Source organism: Amblyomma mixtum, chromosome 5 (assembly GCF_055824585.1).
Source record: "Amblyomma mixtum isolate Tamu chromosome 5, ASM5582458v1, whole genome shotgun sequence".
Lineage (NCBI taxonomy): Eukaryota > Metazoa > Arthropoda > Arachnida > Ixodida > Ixodidae > Amblyomma > Amblyomma mixtum.
Window position 1 is genome coordinate 177,549,934 of NC_143016.1, and position 27,940 is coordinate 177,577,873.

General features: G+C 49.0%; 4 non-coding genes and 1 pseudogene across 4 annotated transcripts; all 5 read left to right on the forward strand.

Annotated features, from left to right (window-relative positions):
* Nucleotides 1-10,738: 10,738 nt before the first annotated feature.
* Nucleotides 10,739-10,820, forward strand: TRNAS-UGA (transfer RNA serine (anticodon UGA)). The gene has a single exon. It is a non-coding gene; the product is annotated as a tRNA-Ser (tRNA).
* Nucleotides 10,821-10,907: 87 nt separating this feature from the next.
* TRNAS-UGA (transfer RNA serine (anticodon UGA)) lies at nt 10,908-10,989 on the forward strand. The gene has a single exon. It is a non-coding gene; the product is annotated as a tRNA-Ser (tRNA).
* Nucleotides 10,990-12,648: 1,659 nt separating this feature from the next.
* On the forward strand, nt 12,649-12,730 carry TRNAS-UGA (transfer RNA serine (anticodon UGA)). Its single transcript has one exon. It is a non-coding gene; the product is annotated as a tRNA-Ser (tRNA).
* Nucleotides 12,731-14,942: 2,212 nt separating this feature from the next.
* On the forward strand, nt 14,943-27,893 carry LOC149344869 (uncharacterized; annotated as a pseudogene).
* On the forward strand, nt 24,597-24,678 carry TRNAS-UGA (transfer RNA serine (anticodon UGA)). Its single transcript has one exon. It is a non-coding gene; the product is annotated as a tRNA-Ser (tRNA).
* Nucleotides 27,894-27,940: the final 47 nt, after the last annotated feature.

The window sequence follows — 27,940 nt, forward strand, 5'->3', positions numbered from 1 at the left end:
GCCGGCATGAAAGAGAAAGGGGTCCACCACGAGGACCGCGCTGCTAAACATGAAGCCTGGCATGAAGGTGGACGATCTACCCCACCAGGTTCGTGTCGCTGGCGAGTTGGCTCTCGTGGTGGTGCCCGGGCGGCCGATGCAGTGCCTGCGCTGCGGCGGCACGGGGCACGTGCGCCGTGATTGCAAGGTGCCCAGGTGCTCGAAGTGCCGACGCTATGGACACTCCGAGGCTGACTGCCTGCGCACCTACGCGTCGGGTACCGGGCGTGTAGCGGCGAGCGACTCCGCAGAGCTCATGGACGTCGTCGAAGCGGAGGAACCAGCGAGCGGCATCGACGACACGGGCAAAACGGCGGTGGTTGAGCCTGCTGTTTCGAGCAGCAACACAGACGCGGCTGGCGCACAGGAGAGCGGGTCGCCAACTACTGACCCATCTTCGACGCCTGTGGAGACGACCAAAGTTGGAGCGAGCCCGCCAGAGCACGTGTACGCGGAAACAAAGGCGGCCAGCGAGAACCACGACGAGAAGGCCGACGCCCGCATGAGCACCGGCGTGACTACCCCTGCTAAGCGTCCGCACGCCGAGACCAAGGCCGACGGGGAGAAGGCAGCAGAGCCCAGCGTGGAGGAACCGCCGGCAAACACGCCGCAAGCACGACGGCCCTGTCTGCGACCGCGTCCGAAGGTTCCGGCTGAGAAGCGTGGCGGCGACAAGGCGCCTCCTGACCAGGAGCACGTGGCCGCGCCGGATGACACCGGCGGCGACGGCATCGTCTAGCGAGACGCTGGGCGCGGGAGGTAAGCACCATGCTTTTGGTCTCTTCTCCTTAAGTTAAAATGGCTTCTGCAACTCCGTTTAAAGTTGCCACCCGAAACGTCAGCGGCGTGCTAGGTAAAAGAAAACAAAGCCAGCTGCACCGACTTATAACGGAGCAGGATATTGATATAGTGGCAGTGCAGGAGACCAAAGTCGACGGTGAGGAAGAGACCGGTAGCATGGTGCGACGTTTCACGTCTAGATATTTTGCTGTTGTTAGCCATGCGGTGGGCACATCGGCTGGTTGTATTCTGTTTGTTAAAAAGTTGCCGGGGTTAGTGGTACACGGTCATCATTCGTGCTTGTCGGGTCGATACGTGTCGATAGATTTGTCGCTGTGCAACACTGACTGGCGCATTGTTTGCCTGTACGCACCTAATGCGGTAGATGGCCGAGCCACGTTTTTTGAAAGTGTCGAAGAGTGGCTTCGCACGGACAGACAGCTCATTGTTATGGGCGATTACAACTGTGTCCTTAGTGCGCGCGACAAGACAAGCGTCCGAAGTTTCCGAGATAAGAGCACTCAAGTGTTGTTACGAATGATTGTTAACTGCAACCTCGAGGACGTGGCTGAGTATCTTGAAGGAGCGCGTGCTGTAAAGTACACACGATTCGAGGGCTGAAATCACGCACGGCTAGACCGCATTTATGCATCCGCGGATACTGTACCTAAATGCAATAGTTATGGAGTAGTGCCGGTTTCATTTTCTGACCACTGTTTATTTCAGTGCTGCATAGGAATTGTTAAGAAGGGGAATGGTTTTTCGTGGGAAATGTGGAAGTGAAACGACAAGCTACTTCAGGACGAATTTTATAACCGAGCTGCAAGGGAAGAAATAGCAGAAATAGAACCAAGTAGCAACATGAGAATTTGGCAGCAGTGGGAGCTCTCTAAAGAAAGTTCAAAATTAAAAGCCATAGAAAGAGCCACCTGTATTCGTCAAGAGGAAAAAAAAAACAGGAAATGGAGCTAAAGGCACTGCTTCAGAAGATGATAAAACAGGAATGCCGAGCGCCTGGTAAATGGATAGAAGACATAAGGAAAACCAATCAAAAGCTACAGCTTATCGAAGAAGAACGTTATCGGGGAGCGCTGGTGAGGGCAAGGGCAGAAGACTTGGCTGCAGGCGAAGCGCCAACGAAGCGAGCACTTGGTTTAGAAAATGCCCGTGCCGAAAGAAATCACATTAACGAAATAGAATGGGGAGGTGTTTTAAAAACGGACATCGACCACATCAAAGCAGCTTTTTTCGAGCGTTACCAGGCGCTCTTCGCATCGCATCCGGTAGAAGCTATCACATTTAAGGAGGCGTTTCTAGCCGAGATGCCGTGTCTGGACGACGAAACTAAAGAAAGATTAGAGCAGGAGATAACTTAAGGGGAAGTTGAGCAAGCAATAGACAGTTTCAACCCAGGTAAGTCGCCTGGACCCGACGGGTACAGCGAGGCATTCTACAAAGAATTTAAACATGTAATTTCCCCAGTCTTCAAGGTAATCTTTAATGAAGCCTTTAAAATAAAAGCACTGCTTCCGTCCTATGGTTCGTCCCATACTGTGCTGATTCCCAAAACGGACGACATAGACAGATTACGATTGGTAACAGCATACCGACCGATAGCACTCACTAATGTCGAGTACAAAATTTACATGAAGGTTCTGGCGCGAAGGTTGAAGACCGTGATTCATTACTTAGTTGGTCCGCATCAGACCTGCGGGATTAAAGGGCGGTCTACCTTTACAAATATTCACGTTGCGCGCAGTGTCTTAGAATGCTGTGATGACACAAATGGCCAGGTGGCAATTCTCCAGATCGATTTAGAAAAGGCATTTGACTGCGTCGCCCACGAACTTTTGTTTGCAGTATTAGGCCACGTTAATGTAGGTTCTGTTATCCGCGAGGGGGTGGCCATGGCATACCGGAACTGCACGACGAGATTGATCGTTAACAAGAGTTTGGGGGCCCCCATTAGCGTGCAGCGTTCGGTGCGCCAGGGCTGTCCCCTCAGCCCCCTTTTATTTTGTATTTATGTGGAAACCCTTTGTTTCAAGATACTGAAAAGCAGGAGTATTAATGGATTTAGTTTACAGGCAGTCGAAGTAAAGCTCTTGGCGTACGCTGATGACACTGCTGTGCTGTGCTGTGATGACACTGCTGCCTTGCTTATGCCTCCCTCGACAAAGGGAGGCATAAGCAAGGCAGTTCAATGTGTACGCGATTTCAGCCAAGCTACAGGCAGCGGGGTTAACTCGTCGAAGTGCCTCGGGCTTTGGCATGGAAGGTGGGCATCTGCGCCTGAACGGTTTGCCAGCGTGCCTTGGACGACGACACCCGATAAATACTTAGGCGTTCCGCTCGATGCTTACCGTGACAGCGAACAGTATTGGGCAGGACAGGTCAAAGAGATACGAGAGAGAGCGGTTAAGTGGAAAGGAACGACCTTGTCGATTTTCGCCAGAGCCACTGTTTCCAACTTGTTTTTTTATCAGCAGGCTCTGCTACGTAATGCAGGTGTTGCCCTGTTCACGGTTAAGTATTCAACACCTACACCGAATTTTCGCCGTCTTCATCTGGTCGTCTGAATGGGAGCGCTGCAGCCGGACCAACCTGTTCCGACGGGTACAAGACGGCGGGCTGGGACTCGGCCATTTGTTTTTGCGACAGCTGGTCAATCGTTTTTTTGTTTTTTCGGGACACAAGAGACCCGTTTTTGCGTACCGTATGCCAAGTTAGGCTGCGGCGTCTTCTGCCGGAGTACGTTGTCGGAACTGCTGAGGTTTGCAGTAGGGTTAGCGCTTTTTACCGGGAAATCGTTGACAGTGTAAGGTTTCTTTCCGCGCGGTTTTCGAATGACTTTCTGTCCATGTTTTAAAGAGAGTTAAAAAAATGCAGGTCCCGTCAGGAACAAAAACCTTCTTTTCTAAGCTGCACACCGGAACCTTACCGGTTAAAAAATGTTTAGAAGGAAAGGAATTATTTTTACCCTGGGGTTCTCACTGTTTAATTTGCAGAAAGCCTGAAACAATAGACCATGTATTTCTACACTGTTGGAAAGGGGGTTATTTTTGGGATGTTTTGCAGCGAACCCTAAAGAAAGAATTTCGACTAGACCCGTATGGCATCCGGTACTTATCTATAGAAAATGAGGATGGGGTGCCTTTTGATATAATAATGCTGACAGGCCACCACTGTATATGGCGCTCCAGAATGGCAGGTCGTCATTGTGATAGAGACGCAAGACCTGCCAGGATCTACTTTCGCTAAAATATCCACATGTTTCTGGCCATTCAGAAAGCCGCTGCGGAGCCTCCGGAGTGGCTCTCAAGACTAGAGCCGCTCTGTACTTTGCCTGAATTTTAATTTGACGACGCCAGGTTCATGCTGGCTGACTACTAGTTATATGTACATAGCGTTTATTGTGTTTTGTTGATTGTTTGTTTTTTCCAATTTTCTATGCAAAAGCCAGGCAATAAAGAAAAAAAAAGTCGTGGCCGAGTGCTTAAGGCAATGGACTTGAAATCCATTGGGGTCTCCCCGCACAGGTTTGAATCCTGCCGGCTGCGTGTCCTGGCTAGCAGGGCTCCCTTTTTATTCGCATACAGGTTATACGCACAAAAAGACAAAACAAATGCAGTGATCGGGACATTTCCGCAGTCGCGGCCGAGTGCTTAAGGCGATGGACTTCAAATCCATTGGGGTCTCCCTGTACAGGTTCGAATCCTGTCGGCTGCGCGTCCTGGCTGGCAGGGCTCCCTTTTTATTCGCATACAGGTTATACGCACAAAAAGAGAGAACAAATGCACTGATACGGACACATCCACTGTCGCGGCCGAGTGGATTCCTTTTCCGGCTTTCGAGCAGGACGGTCACGGAATGTCAGGCTCCTCAGGAGCGGTTTCAGCGGCCCAGCCGGGCCGCGGTACTAGGGGTGTTGCCAACGACGACAAGGAATATCAAGTCATTCTTCCTCAGCTACCAACAGGTCGTGTTGTTTTAAATACCGTTTTTTTGCATGCAGATGTGCGGTATCGACCGTATCGTGTGGACCATTTCCGAGATGCGCTGGCTGGCTTATCGCTGCTGTCCGAGGTAGTCGCCCTGGGGGCGTATCAAAGAGCCATGTGTGGGCAGTGACATTCAAAAGCGGCGACGGTGTGAAGAAGATACTCAGCGAGGGCGACATAAAAGTGAAAGAGCGGCGCTGTGTGGTCATCGACCCCACCAATCAAGACATTCACCTGAAGCTACACTGGACGCTGCATAACGGTTCAGATGAAGACATACGCCATGCCTTTTCATCATATGGAAAGGTCACTGAAGTTGCAAGGGAACGGTGGCGAGTTCAAGGGGTACAGGACAAAGGGTCGTCGACGCGACTGGTGACTCTTAGGCTCAAAACGGACCTGTCGGTCGACGATTTGCCCCATCGGGTGCGCATTGCTGGGGAGCAGGCACTAGTTGTTGTCCCGGGGAGGGCTCCGCTGTGCCTTCGGTGCCGCAACACAGGCCATGTACGGCGAGAATGTCGTGTACCACGTTCAGTTCAGTTCAGTTTTATTCCTTAAAGGCCCCCTTTTCAGGGGGTGTTACATAAGGGGTGGGAATACACTTGAAAAACAGCAATGATTAACATTGAAGATGATTTGTTACACGCGCTTGAAAAACAGATGGCGAAGCGATGACGACGATGTCATAGGGAAGGCCGTTCCAGTCTGAAGCTGTTCGCGAAAAGAGCGATGCAGAAAAAGTAGTAGTGTGCGACGATGGGCGTGCAACTTGCAGTGGATGACTGGTGCGGTGAGATATGCGTGCTGCGGCTGTGATGTACGGTGCTTGATTCAGGGAAGAGTAAAAAAACTTGTGAAAAAGAGCGAGGCTAGCGATGCGGCGACGAAATGAAAGGAGTGGCAATCCGGATTTCACTTTCAAAGTTGAAACACTGGTGTCGTACGAGTATGAGGAATGAATGAACCGGACGGCACGATTTTGAACAGATTCCAATGCAGTGATTAGATATACTTGATGTGGGTTCCAGATGGCAGATGCATATTCTAATTTTGGTCTTACCAATGATTTGTACGCGAGCAGCTTTACCTCAGGTGGGGCAAGACGGAGGTGACGCTTCAGGAAACCTAGTGTTTTATTTGATGCTGAAATGATGTTACTGATATGAGCGCGCCATGAGAGATCAGGAGAGACAGTGATTCCCAGATATTTATACGATTCTGTTAGCTCAATCGGTGTATCAGAAACAGAGTAATAAAAACGATAAGGGTTGCGACGACGAGAAAAAGACATGAGTTTGCATTTAGTAGGATTAAGGGACATCAACCAATTATTGCACCAATTTAATACACTGTTAAGATCTGCCTGAAGGGTGTGTTGATCATCGCGATTGTTAATGGTACGGTAAATGACACAATCATCGGCGAACATTCTAATGGTGCTGGAAACATGCATGGGCAAGTCGTTAATATATATTAAGAATAAAAGGGGACCAAGGACAGATCCTTGTGGGACACCGGATGTTACTGGGACGGACTTAGACAGGTGGCCGTTAACATAGACAGACTGCGAACGATTAGTTAGAAATTCTTCAATCCATTTTAAAATATTAGCGTGTAGGTTGAGCTGCGAAAGTTTTAGTAATAGTCGGCGGTGAGGGACCTTGTCAAAGGCTTTCGCAAAATCTAGAAAAATAGCATCGGTCTGCATGTTACGGTCGAGTGCGCTTTGCCGGCGCTACGGGCATGGTGAGTCCGAGTGTGTCAGAACGTACGCCAGTGTCACTGGACTGAGAGGGAAAGAGGATGTTTCCGAACTCCTCATGGACGAGGCTGACGCCGAAGAAGCTTCAGGTGGTAACGCCAGCGTGCCGAAGGCTGCACCTGAACTGCCTCCTGAGAGCGCCAATACGGAGAAAAAGCAGGAGGATGTCGAGCACTGCAAAGAAGGTTCCAGCAACCAAGCAGTCAAAAGCGTAGGTGAGCCGGAAGAGACACCCGAGGTTGAGGAGTGCGTGGTCGATATGGACGGCGTCGAGGCAAGCGGAGCAACTGGTAAAAGATCGAGCAAGGAAATGTTAAACGACGCCGAGCTCCTTTCTCCCAGCAACGATGAACCGCCACCTAAAACGGTGGGGGGACGCCGGGCGTCACTACGCCCGAAACCTAACATCCCGCCGGACAAAAGACCGGCGGCACAACCGCCCCCGTAGACGCCGGGACCTGTGCCTCAGAGGGCTCCTAGGAGCACAACGCCAAGCAATGGACGGTCAAGCAGCGGTGTGCTCGCGTGACGCTACCAAGGTACGAGAGAGGAGACAGTGTTGGGCATGTTGTACTGTATGCTGCTCGCAAAGAGCATTTCTGGCTACTGCTACGCGTCACATGTCTGTCTCCACTGCACGATCTGTCTGTTCCTGCTCTTAAATGATAGCTAGAATGGAGAAAACACTAAGGATTGCTACCATTAATGTTCGAGGTCTTCCAGCAAGGCGGCGACAATACCAGCTCAGCCGCATCTGCCTAGACAATGAGCTTGACATTGTGGCTGTGCAAGAAACGAAAGTTGAGAGCCAGGAGCAGACAGATCGTATGGTTGAAGCGTTTACAGCGCATTATAATGTTTCTATTTGCCATGCTGTAGGTACATCTGGTGGTTGTGCCGTCTTAACACGTAAATGCGCTGGCATTTTTGAGGAGTCGCTAACTGTCAGTGAAAATGGGCGTCTGATTGTTTTAAATTTTCTTTTTGCCGGTTCGCAATGGCGACTGATATGTGTGTATGCACCAAATGATATGCGAGACCGAATTATTTTTTTCGAAAACTTTGAACCCTACATCAAATGTAATAGTGCTGTTATTTTTCTGGGTGATTTCAACTGTGTCTGTTGTGTGGACGATCGTGCAAACTACCCCTACGTTAGAGACAAAAGCGCTGAACTATTGAACACGCTAATCAATGAACATAACCTTGAAGATGTTGGCATGGTTTTATCAAACGCGGGAAAACGACAATACACACATTTTCAGGGGAAAAGTCATGCGAGACTAGACCGAGCGTATCTGTCACTGGATTTGATACCTCTTTGTAACTGTTTTTCCCTTACACCTGTATGCTTTAGTGATCACTGTATGGTGTCCTTTACGCTAGGGACGAAAAGAAAGCAATCAAAGTTTAATTGGCAATTGTGGAAGCTTAATGCTAAACTGCTCGAAGATGACACTTTCGTTAATAGCGTAAAAGAAAAGATTGACGATGTGTTGACAAGGGAGCCCGCGCAGTACGCGGTCGCGTGGGAGGAACTAAAAATCCAAGTAAAAATGATGGCGATTGAAAGGGGCACTATCCGACGCTACAACGAAACGTTAAAGGAAAATGAGCTCAAACGGCAGCTTGAATGGCTAGTAAGGATGGAAGGAGATGAACCCGGCGCATACAATATTGAAGTAAGCAAAGTTAAAAGCGTATTGGAAGTGCTTGATGTGGAAAAATACAAAGCAATAGTGATTCGCGCACGCGCAGAAAGGTTATGGCTGGGGGAAAGCCCAAATAGACGGGCGCTGGGCGATGAAAAACGATACGCTACGAAGAAGGAAATCAAACAGATATCTCATCAAAATGAAATCAGTTCTGATAGCGTGGTAATTGCAAGGGCATTCGTCGAGCACTATAGGTATCTTTATGGCGGCGCAAAACAAGTGCAAAGTGGATTTGAAGAAGATTTTCTTGCTGACATGCCGAAGTTAGAAGATGAAACTAAAGAGAGCCTAGAAGGTGCTATAAGCACGGACGAAATTGTGACGGCGATAAAGGAATTACCTGTAGGCAAGTCACCCGGGCCCGATGGCTTAAGTGTAGTCTTTTACAAGGCTTTTACGCCCGAACTGTCAGTGATTTTACAGCGTGTGTATGCAGAAGCGTACGAGGAAAATAGACTGTCCCTTCTTTTAGGACAAGTCACATGGTGCTAATACCAAAAACAGAAGACCCAGAGAAGCTGTTGTCGGTTGAGTCATACAGGCCAATTACATTAACAAACACCGATTATAAAATTTTAATGAAAGTTTTGGCGAAGAGAACACAAACAGTAATTAAAAGTCTTGTGGGGCCTCACCAAACATGCGGAATCAAGGGCCGCACGATCACAACTAATACTCATATTGCGAGAAGTGTTTTAGAGTGCTGCGACGCGTTCACAGGTCGAGTTGCTATGCTGCAGCTCGACCTGGCGCAGGCTTTTGACCAGGTCTCGCATGAAATAATGTTTGAGGTACTAAAACATACCAATATCGGCAGCGTGATTATTGAAGGTGTCAGGATGGCTTGCAGCGACTGTACAACGCGTATTGTAATAAACAGGACGCTCAGCGAACTTGTTCCTGTCCAATCATCAGTGAGGCAAGGCTGCCCACTCACCCCACTGTTGTTCACCTTGTACCTTGAACCCTTCTGTGTTGCTCTGTTGCGCCATGCAAGCATTCATGGCTTCAAACTGCAGTCAACAGAAGTTAAAGTGTTAGCTTACGCGGATGACATCGCTGTATTTTGCGAGGACAGAAGTAGTGTCCTTGAGGTGGTTCAAGTAGCCAACAAATTTTGCAAACAGACGGGCTCCCAGATTATTTGGGAAAAGAGCGTTGGCTTCTGGCACGGCAACTGGGACATGACACCGGGCTATCTTGCAAATATGGGTTGGACGGCGACACCAGCTAAATACCTGGGTGTCCCACTACAGTATTACAAAGGAAATAACGAATATTGGAAGGGAGAAATGGAGACTTTGAAAGAAAAGACTGCATCATGGCAAGGTCGCGGTTTCTCAATGTTCGCGCGGGCTACAGTGTGCAATGCATTTCTTGTCGCAAAGATTTGGTATGTATTACAAGTTCTCTTCATGTCACATGCGAATGTGCACAAAATGCACAGGGTTTTTGCGGTATTCATTTAGGGCTCGAGTTGGGAGAGGGTTAGTCGATTAAATCTTTTTCGATTCGTTCGCAGTGGGGGACTTGGCTTATGAAACTTGTTTGTTAGACAAATTGTGTCAGGTTTCTTTTTCTTACGGGACCAAAGTGATGGTTTTTTGCGCACAATGTTACATGTTCGACTGGCTGGAACTTTACCTGATTTCATTGTTACCACTGGTGATGCTGTGAATCGTGGTGTAACTGGTTATCTGCACGAAATTGTTGTGTCATATTGCGCACTAACAGCTCGGTTTTCTTTGCAGTACTTGTCTTTGGTTAACAAAAAGAAATTGTACAAAGCTTTAATTGACGTCATGTTGCAGTCCCACTGTACAGAACGTTGTACTGTGGAGGCCCAGGAGATGATGTTTTGAAAAGAGTGAAAAAGATGCCAATTAGAGGTTCTATTAAAACTTTCATTTTCAAGCTGCACACTAATACTCTTCCAGTAAAGACATGGCTCGAGGACAAAGGAATTTTTGTGCCCTGGACAGTAAACTGTCTTTTGTGCAAAAAACCGGAAACCATTGAACACGTTTTCATTGAATGCTGGGATCCGATCTTTCTCTGGGACATTTTACAACGCACACTTAAAAAAGAACTACCAATTACCCCTTCAGGAATTCGGTTATTAACTCCAGAGACAGATGATGACACACCGTATGACATGTTCATGCTCCTGGGCCACCACAGTTTGTGGAAGACAAGGATGGCGGTTCGACGTTTGGACATCGTTGTTCGTTCTGCCCGTGAAAATTTTATTGAGAGTGTCACGTACGTTGCAGAGGTGTATCGCGCACTAGCGGAGCCGCCGCAATGGATGGCTGTTCTGGAGGATTTGGTGAACCTTAAAAAGTTTTAACCACGCCAGGTCTGCCTGTACTGGCGTGTTTTATTCGTGTCTGTATTGTTTGAACTGTTGTCTAAGGAGGCAATAAAGAAAAAAAAAAGCAGTCGTGGCCGAGTGGTTAGGGCGATGGACTTGAAATCTATTGGGGTCTCCCCGCACAGGTTCGAATCCTGTCGGCTGCGCGTCCTGGCTGGCAGGGCTCCCTTTTTATTCGCATACAGGTTATACGCACAAAAGGACAGAACAAATGCACTTATACGGACACATCCGCAGTCGTGGCCGAGTGGTTAAGGTGATGGACTTGAAATCCATTGGGGTCTCCCCGCGCAGGTTCGAATCCTGTCGGCTGCGCGTCCTGTCGGCTGCGCGTCCTGTCGGCTGCGCGCCCTGTCGGCTGCGCGTCCTGGCTGGCAGGGCTCCATTTTTTATTCGCATACAGGTTATACGCACAAAAAGACAGAAGAAATGCACTGATACGGATACATCCGCAGTCGTGGCCGCGTGTGTATACATAGAATCCCTGTGTTTGAGCATAATACAGATTGACGGTATTCAAGGTTTTAAGTTACAAGCGACAGAAATTAAGTTGCTGGCGTATGCGGATGACGTAGCTGTTTTCGCTGCTGATTATGAGAGCATAAGGAAGGCCATTGATTGTATTCGGCAATTTAGTCAACCGACAGGAAGTCGAGTCAACTGGGCCAAATGTATTGGCTTCTGGCATGGTGAGTGGCCAACCACCCCTGTTAACTTTGCGAATGTGTCCCGGGTGACGACCTCAGTGAAGTATTTAGTTGTCCCACTGGAATGTTATCGAGATAGCGAACCGCATTGGAAACGGCTGCTGGAAGACACCCGTGCAAAAACTGACAAGTGGAAAGGGGCTAGGTTATCTACATTTCCCAGAGCTACAGTGTGCAACTTATTCTTCATCAGCAAGTTGTGGTACGTGATGCAGGAACTGCACTGTTCGCGAGTTAACGTGCAGAAACTGCACCGCATCTTTGCAGTGTTTGTCTGGGCCTCGAGCTGGGAACGATGCAGCCGGACAAATTTGTTCAGAAGTGTAAAAGACGGGGGACTAGGGCTGGGCGATCTGTTTTTGCGCCAAATCGTCAGCAGATTTTTATTCTTTCGAGACGCGAGTGACCCGTTCTTGCGCACAATCTGTCAAGTAAGGCTGGGCCATGCATTATCGGAATGGATTGTTGGAACAGATAACATTCAAGGTCGTATTTTTGGCTACACCAGAGAAGTGGTTATGAGTGTTATATTTCTAACTGCTCGTTTTTCGCAGCAGTACCTCTCTACTGTAAAAAAGAAAACTCTCTATCGGGATTTACGAGATGTTGTTCTGCCTGAACCATTGTACAGGGCCACATACCGTGGAGGCCAGGGCGGTAATGTGTTGAAGAGGGTGAAGAAAATGCAGGTACCAGCAGCAGCCAAAAGCTTCTTTTTCAGATTACACACAGAAACACTGGCCGTGAAAGAATTTATGGAGAAAAAGGGAATGTTTCTACCTTGGGGTTCAGATTGTCTGATATGCAAGTAGCCAGAGACAATCGATCATGTATTCTTGCACTGCTGGGAAGGCGTCTACTTCTGGGACGTCTTGCAAAGAACGCTGAAGACTTACCTCTAGACACGTATGGAATACGGTATCTCCCTCTACAGAACGAAGAGGGAGTGCCTTATGATGCAATACTGCTGTTGGGCCTCCACGCTATTTGGCGCTCACGAATGGCTGGATACCACTGTGAACCGGATGCGAGGCCTGCACGAATTTACTTCCGTGAGAGTGTGCACTGGTTTGTCGAAATACAAAAAACGGCTGCTCACGTTCCTGAGTGGCTCTCGAGGGTAGAGCCCTTGGTGTCCTTACAGGACTTTTAACATGACGATGCCTGCAGCAGACGGTTGAGTGTGAGTACCACCTGAAAGGGGTACAATGTAAATTTCCTTTTGTGCTTGTGTACCGTGTCGGAGCCCGGCAATAAAGAAAAAAAAGCAGTCGTGGCCGAGTGGTTAAGGCGATGGACTTGAAATCCATTGGGGTCTCCCCGTACAGGTTAGAATCCTGTCGGCTGCACGACCTGGCTGGCAGGGCTCCCTTTTTATTCGCATACAGGTTATACGCACAAAAAGACAGAACAAATGCACTGATACGGACACATCCGCCGTCGTGGCCGAGTCAATATGGCGGTCTTGGTCTCGCGCATTTGTTTGTCCACCAGCTTGTGTCCCTTTTTGTGTTTGTGAGGGATCAGAACGATCCCTTTTTGCGTTAAATGATGCAAGTTAGACTGAGCAGTGCTCTGCCCTACTTTGTAGTGTCTACTGTGAGATTGTCAACTTATGGTGCTAGAGGTTACCTGGAGGAAGTTGTGGACTCTGCGATTTCTTAAGGTTCTGTTTTCACTGGTGTACCTCAGCACTGTAAAGAGGAAAAAAACTGTACCGAGATCTGATAGACATCATAATGCCTGTGCCTATGTATCGTACAATAAACTCTGGAGGCCGAGGGCAAGATATTCTTCAAAGTATTAAAAAGATGCCAGTTAAGGCAAGCACAAAAACATTCTTTTTCAAACTTCACACGAGTACTTTGCCGGTTAAGACGTGGCTTTCGCACAAAGGCATATTTGTACCATGGACAACGAACTGCTTGCTTTGCAAGAAGCCTGAAACCATAGAACATGTGTTCATTGAATGCTGGGACCCAATTTTAATTGGGATGTCTTACAACGTACGCTAAAGAAAGAATTACCCATATCACCAATTGGCAGTTGCTACTTACCGGTAGTCAAAGATGACACAGGTGTCCCCTATGACATGATTGTGGTCCTGGGGCTGCATAGTTTATAGAAAACTCGAATGGCTGTCCGGAATAGAGATGTTGTTATCCGATCTGTCAGGGAGAACTTTGTGGAGAGTGTGTGTCACTTACGAAACGTGTACCAAGCGCAGGCGAACCCACCTGCATGGTTAAGTGTGCTTCATGAACTGGTGCAATTCAAGAAATTTTAACTTGTGACCGGCCTAAGCAGGCCTGGTTGTTTTAGCAATGTATCGTGCTTGTTTCAATAAAAAGGTACTAAAAAAAGCAGTCGTGGCCGAGTGGTTAAGGCGATGGATTTTACATCCATTGGGGTCTCCCAGCACAGGTTCGAATCCTGTCGGCTGCGTGTCCTGGCTAGCAAGGCTCCCTTTTTATTCGCATACAGGTAATACGCACAAAAAGAGAGAACGAATGCACTGATACGGACACATCCGCAGTCATGGCCGAGGAGATTCTGCTTCTGGCCACGCTCGTGAACGGACGCAGGGCTCCATAGGAGCGGCTTCAGCGGCCCAGCAGGGCTGCGGTAACAGGTCTTTTGGTGATCTTTCTTCAACAGGTTCTGAATACCAGGTAGTTTTAGCGAGTTTGCCTTCAGGGCGTTTCCTTGCAAACACATTTTTTCTGCACTGTGATATCAGGGCCCGCCCATTTTGTGTGGAAGATTTCCGCGATGTTCTTGGTGAATTATCGCTCCTGCCGGAAGTCATCGCTATCGGAGCCTACAGGATGAGACACGTGTGGGCGGTTACCTTCAACGATGAAGACGCCGTGAAAAAAATTGTCAGTGCTGGCGAGCTGGTGGTGAAAAAGTGTCGGTGTCTCGTCATCGACCCAGCTAACCAAGACGTGCGCATGAAAGTGCACTGGCATCTGCACAGTGTTCCGGACGATGATGTGAAGCTCTCCTTCGCGGGCTTTGGCAAGGTGACTGACGTCGCTCGTGAGCGGTGTCGCGTGCAGGGTATGGCGAACAAAGGGTCTACCACAAGGCTGGTCACCCTGAAATTGAAACCGGGAGTGAATCTCGACGACATTCCGCATCAGGTGAGCGTCGCCGGTGAGTTGGCTCTCGTGGTCGTGCCAGGGAGGGCTCCGCTCTGCCTTCGCTGCCGCGGCACGGGCCACATTCGCCGGGACTGCCGCATACCACGGTGCGGTGCGTGCCGACGGTTCGGCCACGAGGACAGCCAGTGCGAGCGGACCTATGAAAAAGTCACCGGGTCCGCAAACACCCCGGAAGCCTCAGCTTTGTTCATGGACGAGGCGGATATGGAAGAGGCATCAGCCCCTACGGCTGAGACAGCGGCGGACGAGGAGAAGAAGGCACCGCAACAGGAGAAAACCGTTGCTCACAATACGTGAACCAGCGCCTCACCAGTACGACGTGCCAAGGTCGGAGGGCGAGGTGAAATCCCCAGTCGCTACTGGGGCTCCTTGCACTCCTCCTGACCCGGAGAGCATGGACGTGTCTTTCGGAGTGGCGGGAAAGCGCCCGCACGACGACGGTGACAACAGGGAGCTTCAACAGGATGGCAGTGGCGGAGACGAGCCACCTCCCAAAGCGGCAAGTATGAGGCGACCGACCTTAAAGCCGCGGCCGAACACTTCGGCCGAAACACGGCAGGCGGGGAAACTGCCTCCGTAGTTTCAGGCGTAGAACCAGTTTTGGGGTCTGGGGAATTCTTGAGGTTTGGCGCGATGGCAGACACCACAAAATAAGGCGTTGATATGGCTACCAACCTAAGTGAAGCACTACGTGTAGCCACCTTAAACGTGCGAGGCCTTGGAGCGAGAAGGCGACACTGCCAGCTCAGTCGCCTTCTTCTAGTCAACGATCTACACGTAGCTGCAATACAAGAAACGAAAATTGAAAGCCAAGAAGCTACAGAACGTATGGTGTCCGTTTTCCATACGCACTTTGATGTATGTGTTTGTCATTCTGTAGGTGGCTCGGGTGGCTGTGTACTTCTTCTTCGCAATAATCTTAGTATTACTGTGCAGTCACTGTTCTCTTGTCAAAGCGGCCGTCTTCTGGTGGTTGATTTTTTGCACTACGGCCTTGATTTCAGAGTTATTTGTGTGCATGCGCCAAATGCAGAGACCGAGCGAAAAGTGTTTTTGACCGTTTTCAGACATTCCTAAACTGTGACAAGGTGATAATTCTACTGGGCGATTTAAATTGCGTCTGTCAGGCTGCGGATCGCGCCAGAAGGTCAGTTGTGAGAGATAAGAGTGCTGATGTCTTGAACGAATTGGTCCATGTCCACGATTTAGAAGATATCGAAAGTGTTTTTGCAAATGGCACTTGCACACAGTATGCCCATTTTTAGGGCAATGGCCATGGTCGATTGGACAGAGTGTATGTGTCGGCAGAACTTGTTTCACTATGCACCTTGTATGAAGTTAGACCTGTGGCTTTCAGTGACCACGCCCTGGTCATTACAACCTTTGGTAGGCAACAAAGCAAGAAGCGGTTTAATTGGCACTTATGGAAATTAAATAATAAGTTGTTGGAGGACCAATGCTTCGTTAAGAAAGTTGAGCAAGAACTAGAGAAGCTAATTAATGCGCAACCATCGAGCTTTGCTGCGGAATGGGAGGAGCTTAAGCAAATGGTAAAAACAAGAGCGATCGAAAAAAGTACGCAGTTGAAATATGCCGAGAAACAAAAGGAAGCACAGCCGCCGCGGTGGCTCAGCGGTTATGGTGCTCGGCTGCTGTCCCGAAAGACGCGGGTTCGATCCCGGCCGCGGCGACTAGAATTTCTTTGGAGGAGAAATTCTGGAGGCCCGTGTACTGTGCGATGTCAGTGCACGTTAAAGAACCCCAGGTGGTCGAAATTTCCGGAGCCCTCCACTACGGCGTCTCTCATAGCCTTAGTCGCTTTGGGACGTTAAATCCCATAAACCAAACCAAAAGGAAGCACAGCTTCGTGAACAGCTTGAATACCTCACGTGTATAGAAAACGCCAAACCAGGCACATGCTTTAATGAAATCAGGGATGTCAAAGCCCAGCTGGAAAAAACGGACGCCGATAAGTATACTGCGGCAGTTATTCGGGCGCGAACAGAGCAGCTGTGGGCAGGGGAAACACCAACAAAACGCGCGGTAGTCGATGAAAAACGATACTCATGCCGAAAGCAAATACAACAAATAAACACTGGCGCAGGTGTGTCGGCGGACAGGGGTGTAATCAAGGGTGCATTCTGTGATCACTTCAAAGATATGCTGGGTCATTCGCGAAAAGCCGAAAGGATTTTCTATAGTGATTTCTTACCGCTTATGCAGAAACTTGATGAAGTCAAAACACGGCTTGAACAGACGATTTCCGTGCAAGAAATAGAGGACGCTATAGATGCACTGCCAGCTGCTAAACCTCCTGGCTCTGACGCCTTGGGAGCAGCTTTCTACAAAGCCTTCAAAAGTGTCGTAGCCCAGATTCTGCAAAAAGTTGTCGTTGAAAGTTATGAGAAAAAACGTGTTCCGCTGTCCTTCACAACTTCGCACATAGTGCTTATTCCTAAAACGCCGCCGCGGTGGCTCAGCGGCTATGGTGCTCGGCTGCTGTCCCAAAAGACGCGGGTTCGATCCCGGCCGCGGCGGCTGGAATTTCTTTGGAGGAGAAATTCTAGAGGCCCGTGTACTGTGCGATGTCAGTGCACGTAAAAGAACCCCAGGTGGTCGAAATTTCCGGAGCCCTTCACTACGGCGTCTCTCATAGCCTCAGTCGCTTTGGGACGTTAAACCCCATAAACCAAACCAAACCTTATTCCTAAAACAGATGATCCTGAAATGCGCCTGTTGGTTGGGTCTTATCACCCGATAAGCCTCACCAAGGTCGACTACAAAGTTTTCATGAAGGTGTTGGCGAAGAGATTGCAAGGCGTGATAACATCGCTTGTAGGCACGTACCAAACATGTGGCATAAAAGGTCGAAGTATTGCTACTAACACACGTGGCGCGGTCCATACTAGAATGCTGCGATTCTTTTGATGACCGAGTTGCGATGATACAACTAGATCTGGCAAAAGCCTTTGACCGTGTGTCTCATGTTGTCCTGTTTGCCGTATTAGAACATGCAAATATTGGTCAAATAATAATAGACGGTGTTACAATGGCATACGCAAACTGTACGACTCGGATTGTTGTAAACGGCGACCTCACTGAAAGCCTGCAAGTGAAATCTTCTGTAAGGCAGGGTTGTCCCTTGTCACCATTGCTGTTCGCGGCCTACCTTGAGCCGCTTTGCTTGGCCATCCAGAATAATGAATGCATAACGGGTTTCAGGCTACACTCGGCGCACGTAAAAATCTTGGCTTATGCCGATGACATCGCTGTCTTTTGTGTACATAGAGAAAGTATTTGTGAGGCCACGAAAGTAGTACATAAATTTTGTAGCTGTACACGGGCCCAGATCAACTGGGAAAAAAGCAACGGGTTCTGGCACGGTAGCTGGGATGTTACGCCTGAAAACTGTCGGATGCGCTGGTCCACCACTCCAGCTTTGCATTTAGGAGTGCCCCTTGACTCTTACCGGGACACACATCCGTACTGGCGTGACCAAGCATCGCGGGCCAAGGAAAGCAGTGATGCATGGCAATGAAGACAATTGTCCATGTTTTCGCGGGCGACTATATGTAACCTTGTTCTTTACTGCTAAGGTGTGGTACGTGATGAATGTGCTCAGCGCTTCCCGGGCAAGCGTTCAAAAACTTCATCGTCTTTTTGCCGTTTTTATTTGGGCTTCGACCTGGGAAAGGACGAAACGAAAAAACTTGTTTCTTTCTGTGAAGAAAGGTGGGCTCGGCCTGGCGCACTGATTTTTGAGACAAGTTGTCTCGCGTTTCATATACCTTCGGGATCAAAATGATGTGTTCCTCCGGACTGTAATCCAAGTTCGACTTTGTCGACTGCTTCCCGAGTTCCTTGTAAGTTCTCTAAATGTAAATAGTGCGATAAGAGGGTACCTTCAAGAAGTTGTGCTCGCGTACAGAATGCTACATGTTCTGTTTTCCATGGAGTATTTGTGTAATGTCAAGAAAAAAAATTGTACGTTGACTTAGTGGACACAATGCTTCCTCAGCCGATATACCGCTTACCACACTGTGCAGGCCCAGGAGGCGATGTACTTAATAGAGTTAAGAAGATGCCAATATTACCATCCATCAAATCCTCTTTCTTTAAACTCCACACTAATACCTTATCAGTGAAAACATGGATGCACGACAAAGGTCTTTTCGTCCCTTGGTCAACCAACTGTTTTCTGTGCCACGAACCTGAAACCATTGAACATGCGTTTTTGGACTGTTGCGACCCCATGTTTTCTGGGGTGTTCTTCAGAGAACGTTGAAAAAAGAACTCCCGCTAGATGCATATGGCATAAGATTGTTACCCCTTTCACAAAGCAGACGACTTTCCATTTGACGCAGTTATGCTCCTCGGCCTTCACAGCTTGTGGAAAACCAGAATGGAGTTTAATAATACAGAGGTACAACTTAAACCTGTACGAGAACATTTCGTTCAACATGTTGTGCGGTTCAGGGAGGTGTATAAGGCACTCCCTGAAAAGCCAAACTGGATTGATGTGCTTGACGGTTTGGTAAGACTGAAGAAATTTTAACATACCGTGTCAGGCAAAGGTGTGCTGGCACGTTTTTTATCGTTCATTTTGTCTGTTTTGGATGTCAAAGTCGGCAATAAAGAAAAAAAAAAGTCGTGGCCGAGTGGTTAAGGCGATGGACTTGAAATCCATTGGGGGCTCACCGCACAGGTTCGAATCCTGTCGGCTGCGTGTCCTGGCTAGCAGGGCTCCCTTTTTTATTCGCATACAGGTTGTACGCATAAAAAGACAGAACAAATGCACTGATACGGACACATCCGCAGTCGTGGCCGAGTGATTCTACTTCCGGACGCAGAAGCGAACGGACGTGCCTCAATGGGCTCCGTCGGAGCGGGATCAGCGGCCCAGTCGGGCCGTGGTAACAGGATTTTGGACACTGCTGACCAGGATTATCAAGTGATACTGCCGCAACTGCCACCAGGTCAGATTGTTTTGAACACAGTTTTTTTGCACGGCGATGTGAGAGCGTGGCCTTTCCGCGTCGAAGATTTCAGGGACGCCCTTGCTAATCCGGGAGCACTCCCAGATGTCATCGCCCTGGGGGTGTACCAAATCAACCATGTGTGGGCGGTAACTTTCAAAACAGCGGAAGCGGTGAAGAGCATGCTCGCTAAAGGCGACATGCTGGTGAAGGAGCGTCGGCGTCTGGTTATAAACCCGAACAACCAGACGTCAGGCTCAAGCTCCACTGGCTCCTTCATGGAGTCAGCGACGATGATGTGCGGGCTGCGCTGACAAATTATGGCAAGGTAACTGAAGTGACCAGAGAGAAGTGACGTATTTACGGCATTACCGACAGGTCGTCGACGACGCGCCTCGTCGCCCTGAAGTTGAAGGCCGGTGTCAGTGTGGAAGATCTGCCCCATCAGGTGCGGGTGGGCGGTGAGCTGGCCTTAGTTCTGGTAGCGAACCGGGCACCCTTGTGTTTGCGCTGCAACAGTAAGGGCCCATATACGGCGTGATTGCAAAGTCCCGCGCTGTTCCCGATGCCGGCGCTTTCGTCACACCGATACGGACTTCGTTAAAACCTACGCAACCATCACGGTCAGCCGAAAAAACGATGTGACCGAGCTCGTTATGGATGACGAAGACGCTGAAGAGGCTTCCAGAGGGGCTGGGAATGTGCCCGTGTAGTCTCCAACGGGCGACAAGGCTGAAGCCGCCGAGAACACTCAAGGCGCCGTCAGCAAAGGCGACCTACAAGATCAAGGCAGCACCACCCCCTCGGGGGCGGGGACTGCGAAAGAACCAACAAGATCAAGGCAGCACCACCCCTTCGGGGGCAGGGACTGCGAAAGAAGACTCCGGCATAGAGTTGGAAGTAGTGTCGACGGGGGGGATGCTGGGATGGTGAACAAACCACGGACACCACGAGTGCAGCGCCAGGAAAAAGAGTGCACGAAGAAACAGTCGTCGCGGGCGACAACGCCGACGTGGAACCGCCTCCCAAGACCCCGGCTACTCGGCGGCCGAGTTTCAAGCCCAAGCCGAACATTCCGCCCGACCGCAGAGGGGGCGGGACGGAGCCCTTGTAGCAGCGTGGTCCAGTCTTGTTCCTGCCCACGAAACTGCAATTAGCGTGCATCATGGAGCTGTATCAAGGGCCAAAACACCGACGCCGACTACTATCTTGCTGCGGGGGCAGAGAAGTCGAGTGCCGCGGTTTTCAACCCCAGCGGCGTACCTCAGATTGTCGAGGTAAGCCCTGTGCGGTCCTTCTGTCCTAGCGTAAATATGGCAGCAAACTTTAAAAAATCCCTCCGTGTAGCGACATTGAATGTACGGGGTTTGGCAAGTAGGCGAAGGCAGTGCAAGGTTAGTCGGCTACTTTTCGAAAACGAGCTGGACATCGTTGCTGTCCAAGAAACGAAGGTCAGCAGCGATGACCAAACTGACCGCATGGTGCAGCCCTTTAGAACTCATTTCAATGTTTGTATAGCTCATGCGGTTGTAACATCGGCGTGATGCGCGCTCTTTGTAAGTAACAGTGTTGGGATTTTGTAGGAACAAGTCATTGTTTGCGAAAGTGGCCGTTTTGTTATCCTGGAGTTTTCATTCTGTGATTTATTGTGGCGTGTTGTGCGTCTTTATGCGCCTAACAGAGAAACCGACCGCAGAATTTTTTTTGAGAACCTCGAGCAATATTTGAAAACAGAGCGACGTGCTATATTTATGGGAGACTTCAATCGTGTTTGCAGGCCTGAGGACCGAGCTAAAGTCCGTACTCTAAAGGATCAAAGTGTGCAGGTTCTGGATGAGCTCGTAGAGGAGTTAGTCAGACACAGTTTACTCATTTCCAGGGTGAAAGCCATGCCAGGCTCGATCACATATACATATCGGTGCATCTGGCGCCGCTCTGCGAAAACTACGAAGTCATTCCAGTATCCTTCTCTGACCACTGCATGGTGTCCTTCACCTTAGGATCAAAATTAAAGGAGGTGAGATTTAATTGGGAATTATGGAAATTTAATGCCAAATTTCTGGACGAGAACAGCTTCGTTTGCGAGGTAGATAATTTACCGAAGTCATTGCATGTGTCTGGAGCCGAAAGCTGGTTGGAAAGGTGGGAAGGTTTCAAAAATTACGTTAAAATGAAAGCTATTGATAGAGCAAGGATACTAAGACGCGAAGAAAAACAGAAAGAAAAGGAATTGCACAGCCAGTTGAAACTATTGCTGAACATAGAATCTGCGCAGCCTGGTTTATGCATGAACCAGATAAAGGAAGTTAAAAGAAAGCTAGAGCAGGCCAATGAAGATAAGTACCGAGGGGCCGTTTTGCGGGCACGCACTGAGCGATTATGGATGGGTGAGGCGCCCACTAAGCGGTCACTGAGCGATGAAAAGAGCTATGCCTCGAAAAAAGAAATACAAAAAATAATGTACAGAAATGAAGAAACCACTGATCCAGAGAAGATAAAACGCTCCTTTTTGGAGCAATATCAAGCTTTGCTAGGACAGGAGCAAGTGAAGAAGGACGGCTTTGAACGTGACTACTTGCGATTAATGCCCAAATTAGATGAGAGTGAGAAGGAAAGACTTGAAGCTCCAATCAGCATAACAGAAATAGAGAAAGCAATTTACCAGTTAAATGCCGGCAAGTCCCCTGGGCCCGACGGCCTGGGTGCAGCTTTCTATAAAGCCTTTAACGATGAACCAAGTCAGGTCCTGCATAGAGTAATCGAAGAAGCCCATAAAACAAAACGATTGCCGCCATCTTTCAAAGCTGCCCACGTTGCATTGATTCCGAAGTTTGAGGATTCAGCAAGGCTGTTTTGGTGGGGCCTTATCGGCCGATAAGCCTCACCAACGTAGATTACAAAATCTTTGTGGAAGTTTTAGCGAGAAGGACACAGAGCGTCATTAAAGACCTAGTGGGACCACACCAAACTTGTGGAATACAAGGACGAAGTATTACGACCAATATACATGTGGCGAGAAGTGTTTTGGAGTGTTGCGATACTTTTCATGGACGAGTTGCGATGATGCAGCTGGACCTAGCAAAAGCTTTTGATCGATTGTATCATGAAGTGCTTTTTAATCTCCTAGAATTTGTGAACATAGGAAATGTTATTACCGAGGGAGTCAAAATGGCTTACTCTGATTGTGCAGTGCGAATTATTGTAAATAAGAATCTCACCGAAAGAGTGCCAGTGAAATCGTCTGTGAGGCAGGGCTGTCCATTATCCCCGTTGCTTTTTGCTTTATACCTAGAGCCGTTATGCTTGAGTGATACAGAACGAAAAGATACGCAGTTTCGCGCTGGAAGCAACGCAGGTAAAAATGCTTGCGTACGCAGATGATGTCCCTAGTTTTTGTAGAGACAAAGAAAGCGTTCAAGAAACTGTTAGAGTGGCGGCTGATTTCTGCGCTAAAACGGGCTGCCGTGTTAACTGGGAGAAATCATCTGGATTCTGGCACGGGGAGTGGGATCAAAAGCCTGAAGTGTTTGCCAATGTGCGATGGACAGCGCTGCCCTCAAAGTACTTGGGTGTACCACTTGACCAATACAATGACACTGAGGAAACTGGAATAGGGAAATAGAGAATCTCAGAAGGAAAACGCAAGCTATCTATGTTCACCCCAGCAACTGTTTGCAACCTTTTCTTGGTTGCAAAAGCGTGGTATGTCTTGCAGGTATTGTTCATGTCGCGCGTAACCATAGAAAAAATAACTCTAATCTTTGCTGTTTTCGTGTGGGGAAGCACATTGGAACGTACGAGTCGGACAAATCTGTTTCTTTCGGTTCGAAAAGGGGGAGTGGGGCTTGTGCATTTGTTTGAGACAGATTGTGTCGCGTTTTATTTTTCTGCGAGACCAGAATGATCGCTTTTTGTGTACTTTTGTGCAAGTGCGCCTGCGCGATGCTTTGCCTGAGTTTTTGGTGTCCTGTTCTGATAAAAGAACGGCAGCCGTAAGAGGATTTTGGCGCGAAGTTGTCACGGCTTTTAACATGCTGAAAGTGCGATTTTCTTTAGATTATTTAAGTTATGTGTCGAGAAAGAAACTGTGTAAAGATTTGTTGGATGTCCTGCTGCCTGCAGCAGTTTATCGACAGCTTGGTTGCGGAGGCCCAGGGCAAGATGTTCTGAAAAGGATGAAACGTATGCCAGTAAATCCTAACGTGAAAAGTTTTATGCGTGAAACTTTAGCTACCACTTCAGCCCTGCACCGTGGTTATGCGCCTCCAAATCACGTGATACATGACGTCACACCACGTGACACGATGACTTCACGACAGTAGAGAAACGGGGGCCCACCTCGCGCCGTCGCTGTGGTTGTGCGCCTCCAAATCACGTGATACATGACGTCACACCACGTGACACGATGACGTCACGACAGTGGAGAAACGGGGGCCCACCTCGCGCCGTCGCTGTGGTTGTGCGCCTCGAAATTACGCGACACGATGATGCTTCGCATTCTCCAGGCTTAACCAAGTTAAGCCTAAGCCATTTTTTCTTCAAACTCCATACTAACACTCTGCCAGTTCAAAAGCTGGCTAGAACAAAAGGGCATTTTTGTACCATGGACGGTTAACTGTATGCTCTGCTAAAAGCTTGAGACAGTCGAGCTTTTGTTTATAGAATGTTGGGATCCGGTATTCCATTGGGACATTTTACAAAGAACAATAAAGAAAGACCTGCCAATCACGCCGTATGGAATCCGGTTCTTAGCGGTAGAAGATGACCGAGATCTTCCTTATGATCTCATCATGCTACTGGGCCTCCACAGCATATGGAAAACCAGGATGTCAGTGAGAAATGCCGATGTGAACATTCGACTTGTAAGAGAAAATTTCATTGAATGTGTTGTGCGTGTGCGGGAATGTTACCGAGCCCAATCGCAGCTACCCGAATGGCTTGGCGTGCTGGATGAACTTCCAGCCCTCAAGGAGTTTTAAACAACCACGTTGACCGCAGGCCGGTTCACGCGTTTTAGCGGTTTGTTTGTGTGTTTGTTTGTTATCGTTGTCAAAGCAGGCAATAAAGAAAAAGCAGTCGTGGTCGAGTGGTTAAGGCGATGGATTTGAAATCCAGTGGGGTCTCCCAGCACAGGTTCGAATCCTGTCGGTTGCGTGTCCTGGCAAGCAGGGCTTCCTTTTTTTCGCATATAGGTAATACGCACAAAAAGAGCGAACAAATGCACTGATGCGGACACATCCGTAGTCGTGGCCCAGGGATTTCATTTCCGGCCACGGCAGTGAACGGACGTGTTATCGTGAGCTCCGGCGGAGCGGTGTTAGCGGCTCAGCCGAGCCGCGGAAACAGGATTGCTGCTGAAGATAGAGAAGCAGGTTACGAAGTTATGCTGCCCACCTTCCTACAGGTGGTATAGTTTTCAATACCATATTTTTGCACGGCGACGTTCGGGCGCGGCCGTATAGGGTCGAGGACTACAGGGACGCCCTTGCCCGTTTGGAACTGCTTCCCGAGGTTGTGGCCTTGGGAGCATTTCAAATGAATCATGTGTGGGCGGTTACGTTTAAGAACCCTGAAGCTGTAAAGAAAATGCTCGCTGCCGGGAGCATTAGCGTCAAGGAGCACCGGTGTCTTGTGATCGATCCCAACAAGCAAGATGTGCGTGTTAAAGTGCACTGGGTTCTTCCCAACGTGACTGGCGAAGAAGTACGTGTGGCCTTCCTGCCTTATGGCGAAGTGACCGAGCTCTCGAAGTAGCGCTGGCGTGTGTTCGGCGTAACAGAAAAAGGTTCAACAACCCGTGTGCTAAGCCTGAAGTTGAAGTCAAGCGTCACGGTTGAGGAAATACCTCACCAGCTTCGTATTGCCGGTGAACCTGCGCATTTGGTGGTCGCTGGGAGGCCCCCACTCTGCCTCCGATGCCAAGGGAAGGGCCACATTCGTCGCGACTGTCGAGTGCCTCGGTGCTCGCGATGTCGCCGGTTTGGTCATGACGAAAGCCAATGTGTACCCACGTACGCGAGCATGATAGGGCCTGCAAGAAATATTGACGTGGCTGAACATGTCATGGATGAGGTGGAGGCCAAGGAAGCGTCAGGCCCAGCTGGAGGCAGAGCAGCAGCCGACGAGAAAAGCGCTCAACCTTCAAGCGTTGAGCACAGCGAGACAACTCCGGTCAAGCCACCTGAAGTGTTACAACACGCCCCTGAGGAGAAGGCGATCCAAGACGAGCAGCCTACGGTCAGAACTTCTATGACCCCCGTGGAGGAGGCGCACATAGGGCAAGACAATAATGATATCACAATGGGAAACGCTGCCGTTTTACCCACGAAGCGAGCTCATCTCGAAACAGTGCAAGGTGACCAATCAACAGACGGCGCACCTTCGGAGGAGCCGCCCACCAAAGCGGAGCCGACACGACGGGCGTCATTCAAACCCAAGCCAATTATTCCACCAGACAGAAGACCAGCGGAAGCGGCGCCTACATGGCGCTGCAACTGCGGTAACGCGCTACTGCCGCGTCCGGATCAACATGCAACGGTGCCGACCATAAACCATGGAAGGGAATTTTGTGCGCGACCGTCAAACTTTGGCCATGGACTGTGAAAGTGCGAGGGACAGCTTAGCGGCGATGCCCCAGCGCACGGAACCCTCGGCAGCGTCGTGATGTCCTGAGGTGAGCGCTCCCCGAACTGTGGGCGCCTTTAAATATGATGGGGAAACAAAGTTTCCCGTGCCACTGCGCTGAACGTGCGGGGACTGGCGGTGAGGAATCGGCAATGCCAGGTCAGTCGCCTCTTCCTAGAAAATGACTTGGATATAGTCGCATTGCAAGAAACAAGGATTGAGAGCCAGGAACACACAGAGCGCATGGTTTAAAATTTTCGGTCCCGATACAGTGTTTGCATATGTCACGCGGTTGGCAAATCCGGAGGTTGTGCGTTATTTTTGAGGAATAATCTGGGCATTGCAAATGAAAGTGTTGTTGCGTCCGAAGGAGGACGGTTGCTGGTTGTTGATTTTAGTTTTTCTGGATATGCTTGGCGAGTGATTTGTGTCTACGCTCCTAATAGTCAAAAGGAGCGTGTCAGTTTTTTTGAAAAAGTCGAGCTGTATTTGAACTGCGAGAAAAGTGTTGTTTTGATGGGCGACTTCAATTGCGTTTGCTTGCCATAGGATCGAGTCCCGAGCGTTCCGGTGCGTGATCAGAGTGCACAGTACCTGGATGCAATAACTCAAGAACACGAAATAGAAGATCTTAGCTGGATGTTGTCCCAAGGCTCGCACCCATGCTTTACGTATTTCCAACGCGGCAGCAATGCGAGGCTAGATAGAGTGTATGCAAGCATAGGATTTGTGACCGTGTGCAGTAAATATGAAGTTAAACACCTTCCATTTAGCGATCACAGCCTTGTGATGGTAACCTTTGGTAGTAAAGCCGTTAAGACTCGCTTCAACTGGAACCTTTGGAAATTTAATGTGAAACTGTTAGAAGACGAAACCTTCGTTGAGCAAGTTAAAAAAGAAGTGACTAAAATGTCTTCCGCCCAGTCAGGAAGCTGCGCAGGTAACTGGGAAAACTTTAAGAAAGCCGTCAAGATACTAGCGATAGAAAGAGGAACTATCCTTCACCAAAATCAAAGGAAAATAACCGAAGAATTGCAGTGCCAATTAAACTTTTTGACATGTATGGAAACAGCAACGCCTGGGTTGCACATAAAAGGAATCCAAAAAGTTAAAAGCCAGCTAGAAGCTCTAGAAACAGATAAGTACCGAGCGGCTGTGATAAGGGCACGCGCTGAAAAACTGTGGGCGGGTGGAACGCCCAACAAGCTTGCGTTGTGTGACGAAAGAAGGTATGCAGCACAAAATGAAATCCGACAGATCCGTTACCGCAACAGAATAACGACCGATAGAGAAGAAATTGAGCAGCCGTTTGTCGAGCATTACAAAGAGCTGATAGGGAATGAAAGAAGCGTGAAGAGTGGGCTGTGCGATGATTTTTTTGCAGCTCATGCCTCGATTAGACGAAGATACACGAGCTCGCCTAGAACAGCGTATTAGTTTGGAGGAGGTACAGAAGGCTATAGATGAGCTACCACTGGGGAAAACACCAGGGCCGGACGGTCTAGGGGCTGCTTTCTATAAAACATTCAGAAAAGAAGTAAGCCCGATTTTATATGAAATGATCACAGAAGCACATAGAGTGAATCAAATGCCACCTTCCGTTCGTACTGCTCATATAGTACTGATCCCTAAAACAGATGACCAAAAGAAATTGCAGTCAGTGTGGGTTTATCGTCCGATAACCCTCACAACTGTTGACTATAAGATTTATATGAATATTCTATGTCGACGTTTGCAGAGTGTGATCACGAAACTCGTTGGACCGCACCAAACGTGCGGAGTGAAAGGCCGT